At 32.8% G+C, this 13,130-nt stretch overlaps 1 protein-coding gene across 1 annotated transcript in view; it reads left to right on the forward strand.

Moving 5' to 3' along the window:
* The window catches only part of mub (poly(rC)-binding protein mub), a 346,307-nt gene that overhangs the window by 166,362 nt on the left and 166,815 nt on the right, over positions 1 to 13,130 (forward strand). The window contains exon 3 of the mRNA XM_090163435.1: positions 11,981 to 12,146. The gene's annotated coding sequence lies outside the window, so the exon portion shown is untranslated. The remainder of the gene's footprint in view (positions 1 to 11,980; positions 12,147 to 13,130) is intronic.

Here is a 13,130-nt window from a genome sequence, read left to right on the forward strand (position 1 = left end):
ACCAAACTTATTTAATCTTTTAAATATTTTATAATTTTAATATAATTTTATCAAAAATGAAACCTAGACCTTGAAGTTTTATTAGATGTAATTTATTTATTGACTTAGAGAGGGTATTCAATTACTTTTAAAAATTCCATCTACCATTTCAGTTAACATAGATAGATTTTAAAGCTATTTAAAAATGTAACGGTAATAACGGTAATATTTATTATTTATGGAACTAATCTTATCTTTTGAAAGCATTAAATAAAACAGATATCTTGTTATTCGTAATGAGTATCATTGTGGATTTTTAGGGAACATATTTTGTTTAGATTTTTTTATATAACCCACAATATATTTATAATAGTCCTATTTTAATTTGGCGATTTAACTAGCGAGCTCAAATTTCCAATTAAAAAGATCGCCGTGTAGATTTCAGTATGTTTTAGAGATAAACATTTTGAAGGTTGGCATCACAATTTTGAAGATCTAGATGGGCCTTTTACTAACAGGGCCCCCGAGGTCCTATAATTCCTATAAAACTCTATATTTTCAAAAATGTCCTATAACATCCTATATTTTTAGCAAATCCCCCAAAACGTCCTATAAAATCTAATAATTTTGAAAAATAGTCCTATAAAATCCTATATTTTTAGAAATATAATCCTATCTTTCCGATAAATAAAACCTTATAAATCAGGGTAGTTTGATTTAAATCAAGTTGATTTAAATCGCGATTTTAATCAAATGATTTTTTTTAAATCGTTGATTTAAATCTGTTCCTATAAAAGATTGTTTAAAAGGTATTAAATTTCCATAAATGAGAGATTTACTATTTAATTATTATATTTTAGACAAATTGTGTCATTATATTACACTATTACCTATCACACCGATAATACTCTTCTACCACGATCGCTTCCCCACCTCATTTTTTGTTTTTTGAAAATAATGGACGCTCCCAACCGGGAAAAGTTTTAGTCTTACTTCTCCTGTGATACAAATATATTTATTCCTTGGAATAAATATTTTTTGACATGATAAAACTGTCTACTATTGAATATTATTTATACAAAAATAATAATTATATCAATAAGCTTATATATTGCTTTTAAAAAGTGACAAAAACCTAAAAATTTATTAAAAATAAAAAAATCGATTAAAATAAAAAAATCCGATTTTAATAAAAAAATCGTTTTTTTTTAAATAAAAAAAATCAACAACTCTGTTATAAATTCTAAAAATAGTCCTATAAAATCCTATATTTTTATAAATATAATCCTTTTTTTTGATAAAAAAATAAAATCCAATTTTTTTTAAAAATTGCCCTATAAAATCCTAAATTTTTGAAAAAATAGTCCTATAAAATCCTATAGTTTTATAAATATAATCCTATTTTTCCTATAAAAACATTAAAGATTTGAGTGGGGGCCCTGTAACTAAAGAAAACCCATTTGGGCACTCCTGGCTTAGAACATTGAATGATTGAAAAAAATTATGTTCATCTGGTGATCTCTTATATTTTTAATCTAATGTAATTTAATTTTTGAGTAGTTTTTTATAGATTTATTTAATACCAACGATTATCCATAACAATTGACCTGTTACGCGTAACAAATTACTAGACTCGCTAGTAATTTAAGCGTAACTCCAAATGAAGATATTGTAGCGACTGAGTTCCTTGAAAAATTAATCTGGAACATGAATCCGTTTTACAGATGGATTTTTGTATACGGCGGTGCGTGGGTTCCGTATTAGTGAACCGTAAAAACGAATGAAAAATTTGAAGGGCTCGGCGTAGCGAATAAAAGGGGCTGCTTTGGCCAAAGACGATTTAATGAAATTTTCATGAAAACAAATGCGCGCGGAGAGGACATACCAGAGAGGTTTCCGCGTATTAAAAATAAAATATTAACGGCTATTTTGGGTCAGCAACGCACGCGTCTACCCCGAAAAGAACTATAGTCGAAGTTCATCTCCAACCCAGCCTAGCTCTCCCTTTTTGTCCCGTTGTCAGGTTAGTCGATACTCGTACGGGCTTTAGGTGTGGACGATACAAACGTCAACGGGCACTACTCTGTTAGGTACGTGCGCTTCTTTTCCACATCCTCGCAGCCTTAACTAAATTTCCAATTAACTACTTCCACGAACTTTAGTCGTCCGACGTTTCCGGTAAATTTACTCTCATTTGCTTTTTCATACATTTACGAGCTATAAAGTGTATTTACTTTGGGAAGCGGAAATTTTAGCGTAGTCACTCTTTTAAATCAAATATAGTGCACCTATGAAACTTCCAAATGTTTTTCGTATACGCTTTTGCGCTTTCAACTTTTAACCTAATTTCTTCTTTTACACTTTGAATTTGCACTGGACAACGAAATTTTAGTTGGTCAGGTGATGGTTCTGTTGGCAATTAAACTCGGGTGTAGGCTGCTTTATAATTAAAAGTTCACGCGATTTAAGCATTCTAATAGGCGCGGGCTAAGACACCCCTTTGAAAACGTGTTGGGGCAAACTTCTACGAATATAATAATAATAATAATAAGCTAGGTTAAAACTCAAGCCACCGCCTTGGGCCCGAGTCAGCTAGCGACGTTTATTGCTGCTATTTCCGGTGGCCGGGTTTAAAAGCCCTTCATGCCATAAGAGCTAACACTAACTATTAAAATTTAAAGCTCAATGTTCATGTTCTTATGGAAAGGGAAAGCCGAAAACTGGGTTGCCTAAAAAGTCAGGGAATTTAAGACTTTGTAAATAGTCGGGGAATTTAAGACTTTGTAAATAGTCGGGGAATTTAAGACTTTGTAAATAGTCGGGGAATTTAAGACTTTGTAAAAAGTCGGGGAATTTAAGACTTTGTAAATAGTCAGGGAATTTAAGACTTTGTAAATAGTCAGGGAATTTAAGACTTTGTAAAAAGTCGGGGAATTTAAGACTTTGTAAATAGTCGGGGAATTTAAGACTTTGTAAATAGTCAGGGAATTTAAGACTTTGTAAATAGTCAGGGAATTTAAGACTTTGTAAAAAGTCAGGGAATATAAGACTTTGTAAATAGTCGGGGAATTTAAGACTTTGTAAATAGTCGGGGAATTTAAGACTTTGTAAATAGTCGGGGAATTTAAGACTTTGTAAATAGTCGGGGAATTTAAGACTTTGTAAATAGTCAGGGAATTTAAGACTTTGTAAAAAGTCGGGGAATTTAAGACTTTGTAAATAGTCGGGGAATTTAAGACTTTGTAAATAGTCGGGGAATTTAAGACTTTGTAAAAAGTCGGGGAATTTAAGACTTTGTAAATAGTCAGGGAATTTAAGACTTTGTAAATAGTCAGGGAATTTAAGACTTTGTAAAAAGTCGGGGAATTTAAGACTTTGTAAATAGTCGGGGAATTTAAGACTTTGTAAATAGTCGGGGAATTTAAGACTTTGTAAATAGTCGGGGAATTTAAGACTTTGTAAAAAGTCGGGGAATTTAAGACTTTGTAAATAGTCGGGGAATTTAAGACTTTGTAAATAGTCGGGGAATTTAAGACTTTGTAAATAGTCGGGGAATTTAAGACTTTGTAAAAAGTCGGGGAATTTAAGACTTTGTAAATAGTCAGGGAATTTAAGACTTTGTAAATAGTCAGGGAATTTAAGACTTTGTAAAAAGTCGGGGAATTTAAGACTTTGTAAATAGTCGGGGAATTTAAGACTTTGTAAATAGTCAGGGAATTTAAGACTTTGTAAATAGTCAGGGAATTTAAGACTTTGTAAAAAGTCAGGGAATATAAGACTTTGTAAATAGTCGGGGAATTTAAGACTTTGTAAATAGTCGGGGAATTTAAGACTTTGTAAATAGTCGGGGAATTTAAGACTTTGTAAATAGTCGGGGAATTTAAGACTTTGTAAATAGTCAGGGAATTTAAGACTTTGTAAAAAGTCGGGGAATTTAAGACTTTGTAAATAGTCGGGGAATTTAAGACTTTGTAAATAGTCGGGGAATTTAAGACTTTGTAAAAAGTCGGGGAATTTAAGACTTTGTAAATAGTCAGGGAATTTAAGACTTTGTAAATAGTCAGGGAATTTAAGACTTTGTAAAAAGTCGGGGAATTTAAGACTTTGTAAATAGTCGGGGAATTTAAGACTTTGTAAATAGTCGGGGAATTTAAGACTTTGTAAATAGTCGGGGAATTTAAGACTTTGTAAAAAGTCGGGGAATTTAAGACTGTAAATAGTCGGGGAATTTAAGACTTTGTAAAAAGTCGGGGAATTTAAGACTTTGTAAATAGTCGGGGAATTTAAGACTTTGTAAAAAGTCGGGGAATTTAAGACTTTGTAAAAAGTCAGGGCATTTTAAGACTTTGTAAAAAGTCAGGGAATTTAAGACTTTGTAAAAAGTCAGGAAATTTAAGACTTTGTAAAAAGTCTGGGAATTTAAGACTTTGTAAAAAGTCAGGGAATTTTAAGACTTTGTAAAAAGTCGATGAATTTTAAGACATAAAGTCATTGAATTTTAAGACAAAGTCAGTGAATTTTAAGACTTTGTAAAAAGTCGGGGAATTAAATTTTATCTTGACACTTTTTGAAGGTAATTTTACTCTAGATCTATGACAATTTCTATGATTATTTTAAGAGATTTTCCCTGACTTTTTAACGCCAAAATTTTAATTTTATTTTTGACTTTTATCGGAAGTTAATAAATTTAAATGGACTTATATTTCAGTAAAAAGGTTATTGCAATGTTGACCAATTAGCCAAATTTTCGAGGAAATAAATGATTATCATAGAATTTGTCATAGATCTAGAGTAAAATTACCTTCAAAAAGTGTCAAGATAAAATTTAACTACCTGACTTTTTACAAATTCTTAAGATTCCATGACTTTTTAGTCCCAGATTTAATTTCCTTGATTTTTCCCTGATTTTACTGTTTTCCCTGACGTGCGGCAACCCTGTAGTTTACGTAACCAAAAATGTTTTCCGGTCTATTTAAAAATATATAGATTTCCCTGGCATCTCAACTTTAGAATATTGACGTTGAAAATTGAAATAACAGTTGCCTCTCTCATTAAATAATTTATCAGACTAATGTTTAATTTGGTAAAGAAGGACACACTACGACAAAGTCTGTGTTTGGAGGAAACTATATCAGATAAACTGAATAGCCCACGTATCTTCGTTTTCTTCGTTCTACTTTCGTGTACCCTACTATACCAAAATTTAGTGTAACCCTGAAATTCGCTCTAAATATTTGTTTACCTGTAAGGATTGTAGACCATTGGACCGAAATCCCATTCGTCCGAATGTACCATTCAACCGAATTCCAATCGACCGAAAACCGGTTTTCATTCAATATACCGTTAATGATACATATTTATATATCGTAGGTTACGTGACGATAGTATATCTAATTTGGACTAAACTATGTCTTAAATATTTATTATTTCGTACCGACGTGTATTTTTAGACCTTTTTCCCTTGAAATTTGATATTTTCCGGGTTTAATTTTGGAAAATAACCTTGATAAGACCCGACGTGAAATAGTTGCCTACCATATCTAACCTAACCCAACCTAACCTAACCTAACCCAACCTAACCCAACCTGAACTAACCTAACCTAACTCAACCCAACCCAACCTAACCTAACCTAACCTAACCCAACCCAACCTAACCCAACCTGAACTAACCTAACCTAACCCAACCCAACCCAACCTAACCTAACCTAACCTAACCCAACCTGAACTAACCTAACCTAACCTAACCCATCCTGAACTAACCTACCCGAAGTGAAAACGAACCAGATTTAAATTTCCCATTCAACTGAATCCCGCCATGTTGGGCTATAAACGAAAATACTTTTCGGCTCAATGGGATTGGTCAAACGGGATTCGGTCCAATAGTATACAACTCCTGTAAGCAATTTACTATTGGTCCTTAGATTATTTTGAACAAACTTTTTAACAACCTAAAAATATTTATAAGATGCTAGAAGCTTAGAACTATCTATTTCTAAATAACTACATTAAATTTTACTATAATAAAAGTATAGAACCATTTTGCATTATTGATAATAAAAATAAATTGTGATATTCCGTGGTATCTGAAAATTTTAATATCAATAAGTGTAGAATCTGGCGGTATTACAAGCTCGATTTGATTACATTTTGGTCTATTTCGGCTTGGCTAAAAAATTGAAATCCACTTCAATAATTCAGGAATTTTTAGACCTTTAAATAAAAAAATAAATAAAAATATATTACGCGCCGTTTCATCCTTAAAAAAGCGTCTCTCTAAGGCCGGTAAACATCAAATATTTAAAAAAATGTGTTGCGCCAAACTTGAAAGAAACTACGCTAAGCTTACCTGACAGCGCGTTCGCAGGCGAGAAACGGAAAGGGTAGGATTATAAGACGGCTAGTTTTCTTGTTTGTAATAAAGATATAGGATAGGTGCTCGCTCCTCCGGACTTGCATTATTGATGATACGATCCTCCGAGCTACCTTATATCCGTATATCTGTATTACTAAACCCGAGAAACTATCCTTTCGGAAAAGTAGCCGAGGCTTCGCGGATAAAATGGACTTGGCTCAATTTGAGCAAATTGAATTTCAGACATTGTGAGCGCTCTACAATTCTGCCATTTGCATTGTGCGCCAAGTTCATCTTTCCGCGATAAAAGACAATTTTTTTTTAGATATTATAACGTGATACCGAAATAGTTCGATTATGGAATAATCATATTTTGGTTGTTATGCAATAAAGCGGTTTTCGTTGGTTAATTATGAACGTTAATTAATTTTTAATGCGCTTTTTATTAGCAAGGATGTATTTATTTCAGGGATGGCGATTCTTTTAATAAAAATCAAATCAATCTATTTTTTTGATATTATTGAATATATTGATTTTTATACAATTTATGGCTCTTTCAATTATCATATTTTATTTTTATCAGTTAGGCTAATCTTGAATTAAATGAAATCTTAATTAAATTTAATTACTATTTAATATTTTAGTTTGCTTAGTATTTTTATGTATTTTAATTTTTTAAGACCCTATTTTTTAAATTTTTATTCCCCCATTAAAATACATTGTGTTATTTAAATCAATGATTTTTTTAAAAATATCTTAATTTAAATCTTGATTTTAATCACGATTTAAATCGATTTGATTTAAATCAGCCAATCCTGATTTATCCTAACGGGGAATATGTATCCTCTGTTTTCCTGATTTACGTACAATATAAACTGTATACTATTAATATTCTTTAAATTTAACGAATTTGAAATCCACGTTGCCCGTCTTTTATTTTGTTAGTTACAAAAGGTCGAATAATTCTAATCTCGAAATTTACGTAAAATAAGGATGTAACTTTATGGAAATAATTAAAATTTCTGCATTTTCCTTATTGTCTGACCACGATTTAAGTTTTTAAGTAGTTGAAAATCCCCCGTATTAAATCTGTACAGTTGATGGAAGTATTGCAGGCGCGTGCACGCCACGATGTGATAATGTCTCCGTGCAGTTGAGGTTACGGTAGAAAACGGGGTAAAGTCTTGGGGAGTTTGAGGGTGAAAATACCAAATGAGCCTCGGTCTCGCCACCGTAATCTAAGCCCCTTCGTTTCAAATAATTTTTGTTTCTAATGAGCTCAGTCGTAATTGTTTTCTAAAATCGAAGCGAAAGATAGGGGACGAAAACATCTGCGTCCAATGGGTTCCGCGCCTGCTATAAATAGCCTACAAACCCCCTCTGTTTGCACCCCCCTCTCCTCGTTATCTTTTGCGTTGATTAGCGCGTATGAAGGAGGGGGGGTGGGGGGGTAAATGTTTTGCCGAATTTGGAGAGTATTAATCGATGCCGTGATGAACATTTAGCGAGACAGAATATTAATTAGAAAATATTTTTCATTGGCGTGGCCCACTTCGATCAATTACCTACACCAAATGGAATATATATACGCGCCAAAAGTAATTAATGAATTTTCTCTTTGTCTGTTTTGCTTCTTTTTGTCCACGTATATACGCCTTCCCTTTGTGGGTATTATATTTGACTTTCGCACTCAAAGTTACCATCGGTAAATTGTTAGTTAGTAGCAAGGAGAAGTTGAAGAAACATCAGATACACTTTCCCGCGACAAAATTTATTTATTTATTTATTTATTTAGTTAATTACTTTTTTCCTTATTTTACCCCAAAAATGTTTCAATTTACCCAAACCTGATGAAGTTTACCTAAATCTGGTCTAAATTACCCATTTCGTAATTTAAAAATTAAAAAAAAATTCGTAAATGGAGATTTTTTGTTTTAAGTGGTCAAAAAAAATTTCGGTTGCCATGGCAAATCGAATGGGTAGTGCAAAGTCTCCTTTTGGGAAATTTCATATCTTATATAAGTCTACATTACGCCCGACTTTAAACAAAATCGACAATAAACACCTCGGGTACTCTCCTGGTTAGTATCGCGTTGATAAAATATCAGTAGTAAAAATATTTATTGATTGATGCAAAGCGAAACCCGCAGATTTGAAAAACGTCAGAACACCCTGTATAAATTCCCGATTGATCTTGGCAACCGCGCACGGATGCAAAATTTTTGAAAATTTAATTTCGTTTTCAATTTGTTTTGCGCCTCTTTTAGGAACTGTATCATTCTTAGATGCTAATGTTTGGTTTAGATCGTTTCGCCGGAGAAGGGAGAGTTGGTGAACTGTGGGAAGTCTCTTTCACTATAGAGACGATTCAACTTTCAGTAAACCCACGCTCTCAAAGGCAAAGTATATTTGGATACATATAGTTTATCTTTTTCGCCGAAGCGCGTCGCTATTTCATTTTCCATAGCGGCAGAAAGAGACTTTAAAGCGGCCGGTAAACAGCGCCCGAGGCGGATGCTCGGTGTGAATGGGAAAGAGAAGAGATGAAATACATTTTTTTTCGTCCGTTATTCTGTTGCGCGTCATCCCTTCGTTTCCGATTTTTAGGGACTCTGATTCCGAGTTGCAGCCTCCGGCGTGGTGGCTGTCGATCTTTTGTTTGGGATAAATCCCCCCTCCGAATGCCCGGGGCTAAATGTTGCCCCATTGAAAATGCTCGCTTTTGAAATTTTTACCCTTGGCGGAAATGGTGGCAGCTAATTTTTGCGTTCGGAGTTGACGCCATTACCTGCTCGTTTGCCTCTTCGTAACAACCGCCTTTCTTTCAAAGAGCCTGCGACTTGAAAGAAAGGAAATGAATTCGACCGTCTTCTTTATAACTTAGGGGTTTTAGAAAAGTTTCAAAGTTCAAATCATTTTCTTTTCTATCCGTCAATTTTTGAATATTTTCAGTGTTGGGTGTTTTCAAAACGTTAACGCGGTAGTTTTGCTACGACGAAAAAATTTTAGTTTTCAACGTCTGAAGAATCTGGAAAAGTCGGGCAATTTTAAAATGGTTGTCTTTAAAGTCGGGTAATTTTAAAATGGTTGTCTTTAAAGTCGGGCAATTTTAAAATGGTTGTCTTTAAAGTCGGGTAATTTTAAAATGGTTGTCTTTAAAGTCGGGTAATTTTAAAATGAGTATTAAAAGTCGGGGAATTTTAAAATGGTTGTCTTTAAAGTCGGGTAATTTTAACATGAGTATTAAAAGTCGGGGAATTTTAAAATGGTTGTCTTTAAAGTCTGGTAATTTTAAAATGGTTGTCTTTAAAGTCGGGCAATTTTAAAATGGTTGTCTTTAAAGTCGGGCAATTTTAAAATGGTTGTCTTTAAAGTCGGGTAATTTTAAAATGGTTGTCTTTAAAGTCGGGTAATTTTAAAATGAGTATTAAAAGTCGGGGAATTTTAAAATGGTTGTCTTTAAAGTCGGGTAATTTTAAAATGGTTGTCTTTAAAGTCGGGTAATTTTAAAATGGTTGTCTTTAAAGTCGGGCAATTTTAAAATGGTTGTCTTTAAAGTCGGGTAATTTTAAAATGGTTGTCTTTAAAGTCGGGTAATTTTCAAATGGTTGTCTTTAAAGTCGGGGAATTTTAAAATGGTTGTCTTTAAAGTCGGGTAATTTTAAAATGAGTATTAAAAGTCGGGGAATTTTAAAATGGTTGTCTTTAAAGTCGGGTAATTTTAAAATGAGTATTAAAAGTCGGGTAATTTTAAAATGGGTATTAAGAGTCGGGGAATTTTAAAATGGGTATTAAAGTCGGGCAATTTTAAAATGGTTATTAAAAGTTGGGCAATTTTAAATTTGTATTAGAAGTTGGGGAATTTTAAAATGGGTATTAAAAGTTGGGGAATTTTAAAATGGATATTAAAAGTCGGGGAATTTTAAAATGGGTATTAAGAGTCGGGCAATTTTAAAATGGTTATTAAAAGTCGGGGAATTTTAAATTTGTATTAGAAGTTGGGGAATTTTAAACTGGGTATTTAAAGTCGGATATGTTTAAATGAGTTATAAAAGTCGGGAAATTTTAAGAAATATTAAAAATGCCAAGGAAATTTTAGCTTAAAATTCTTAAAATAAGTTAATTCACATTTCTGGGAAATACAGGAATTTAAATCTTAAACACTCGCAGAACCTCCCACCTTTAAATTCAATATTTGAAAATTCGTCTAATTAGAAATATTTCAAAATTAAGGACGTTTAGGCTTGAAATACGTAAAGGAAAATCTCTGGACATGACCAGGAAAAACCTGGGCAATTCATAGCATTTGCACCTGGAAAACCTGGGCAATTCATAGCATTTGCACCTGGAAAACCTGGGCAATTCATAGCATTTGCACCTGGAAAACCTGGGCAATTCATAGCATTTGCATCTGGAAAACCTGGGTAATTCACAGAATTTGCATATACATAAAATGAGACAAACCGTCACAACCTTGCTAAAGATCTTAATTATTTTCTTTGGAATCAAAATAAATCTTAACACTAAATTAGAAGTGTCGTTGAATATAATTTAATTTTAATTTAACACTTTATCGAGGTAGAAACCTATATTTACATAAAGCTAATTATAAAGTGGGGGAGAGGTGGTAATTATTGTCTGTATTATACAGGGTTGGCAAAAAACCGGCTTTTTTAAAATTTAAAAATATCCAGTATGGTTAAAACCAGTGGTTTAATCTGTTTAAAACTATTAATAAAAAAATGCTCAAATTGCTTATATCTAGCCCTCATTACTTCGAAAATGCTCAAATTGCCCGATTTAAAAATTACGTTTTTGCGCGTTACAGTACCTTTACATTGTGAGGTATAGTAGGCTTATTTACCTGCTTTTATACAATAACATGGCGGCATATTTTCACGCGCAAAATTGATTTTAAGATCCCCCAATTTCTTATATCTAGCTCTCATTACTTACGACAAAAAGTGAAGGTTAAGTTTTAGATTTTTCAATATTTCTAAATCATTTCTCAATATTTTTTAATAAAAAAAGTGGTCTTAACCATAGCTTATTTCTAGCCCTCTTTACTGTAAGATGACGTACAGGGTTCCTTCACGACCTGGAAAAGTCGGGGAATTTTAAAATGACCCCCAAAAATCGGACAAATAAATTTTGAAAGATGTACATAATCAATGTATTTCAAGATTTTACCTCAAACCCTTAATTTATTCTACAAAAATGGTCACGGGAAATTTGGTCAGAGAAATCCTGGAAATGTCAGGGAATTTAAATCCGGAAATTTTGTACGAACCTTGACGTAGCAGACGACAAAAAGTGAAGGTTTAAGTTTTAGTTTCGTTTTGGCATAAAAAATGCGGAATATTATATTCTGCATAATATTCTGCATTTTTTATTTGAAATAAATAGTATTTAAAATTTTCAATGTTTCTAATTCATTTCTCAATATTTATTTTTAATTAAAAAAAGTGGTTTTAATCATGGATTTTTTCGGTGGTTAAATCTGTTTCAAACCGGTGTGGTTTAAACCAGTCTGACTGGTTCTTGCCAACCCGGTCTGTATATTAGTGTTTATTTTTAGTATGAATTCTTATACTGAGGAAAAATGGAGAGTCAAAACTAATAAGTGCGTTTTTGTTATTTTTCGATTAGATTCGAATATTGCAGCGATTGAGAGCGGCTCCAAAGGCGAGATTTCCTTCATCCTTTCCTCTTTCGTATCTCTCTCTCTTCTCCTTCTTCCGGACCTCTCCTCCACGACGAAACCATCCCACGTTTTTCACCAGATCAACCAGCCCCGAGAAGAGCCCAATAACTGGTAAGTGTTTGCGTATTCGTATCTTTCTCGTATATTGGCAAACAGCGCTTTCACCAAATTCGTCGCCGTTAAAACAAAACCACGTAACTTGAGATACGTGGTTTTGTCAAAATTGACCTATTTAGATTCTACACCCCAATTTACGTATTTAACATTAAAAACATTAATAGGTTGCAATTGAATTATTTTTTTAAATCGAGAAAACATATAAACGTATCTTTGATATTCGCAACGCATTTCGCGCAAAAGCACGTATCTCGCTTATTTTCCCCTTTAGCAAAATATATTGAAATTAAAATCCTCATAAATTCAATATTGAAACGAAATTATTTAACTGTAAAATTAACTCACATGTAAAAACCTAACACGCGATTTCACAAGTCCCTGCAAAATTTAAAAAATCCATTTTTCTCAAAAAGGCCACGGAAAAGATACGTGGTTTTGTTTTAACGGCGACGCAATAAGCCTACCTCTCCAAGTGTCACCGCTTTTTGCGACAACAAAAATTTCGAAAATCGGTGTCGTTATTATCCTTCAAAATACGAGTACACGATTTTAGAACCCCGAGTACATTTGCAAATATTTTTCAAAGTTATCATACTCGGGATATCTTCTTAAAGTATTTTTTGATATAAAAATGGTTAAATTGTATCACTCTTCAATCCCATGAATTCGAGAACCCTTACAACTTCAAACTCCACCCTTACAAAAATGATTTACAGGGCTCCCACAGTACCTGGGAAACCTGGAAAAGTCAGATAATTTTTAAAATGCCAAATTTTTTCTAAAATTCGGGAAAAACATCAAATGAAAAATGCGGGGAATAATTTAAGAACCGATAAAAATGTCAGATAAAAGTCATGGAATTAATTAAATTAAATTAAATATAAAACGTTTACCAAAATATAGGTTACAATTTGTTAAATTCGGACCACTAAAATTTAGGGAAAATCTCTCGAAATAGTTAGGGAGAGCCTAGAAATG

The sequence above is a fragment of the Leiobunum rupestre genome, chromosome 11 (genome assembly GCF_980474605.1).
Source record: "Leiobunum rupestre chromosome 11, qqLeiRupe1.1.hap1, whole genome shotgun sequence".
In the NCBI taxonomy this organism is placed as follows: domain Eukaryota; kingdom Metazoa; phylum Arthropoda; class Arachnida; order Opiliones; family Sclerosomatidae; genus Leiobunum; species Leiobunum rupestre.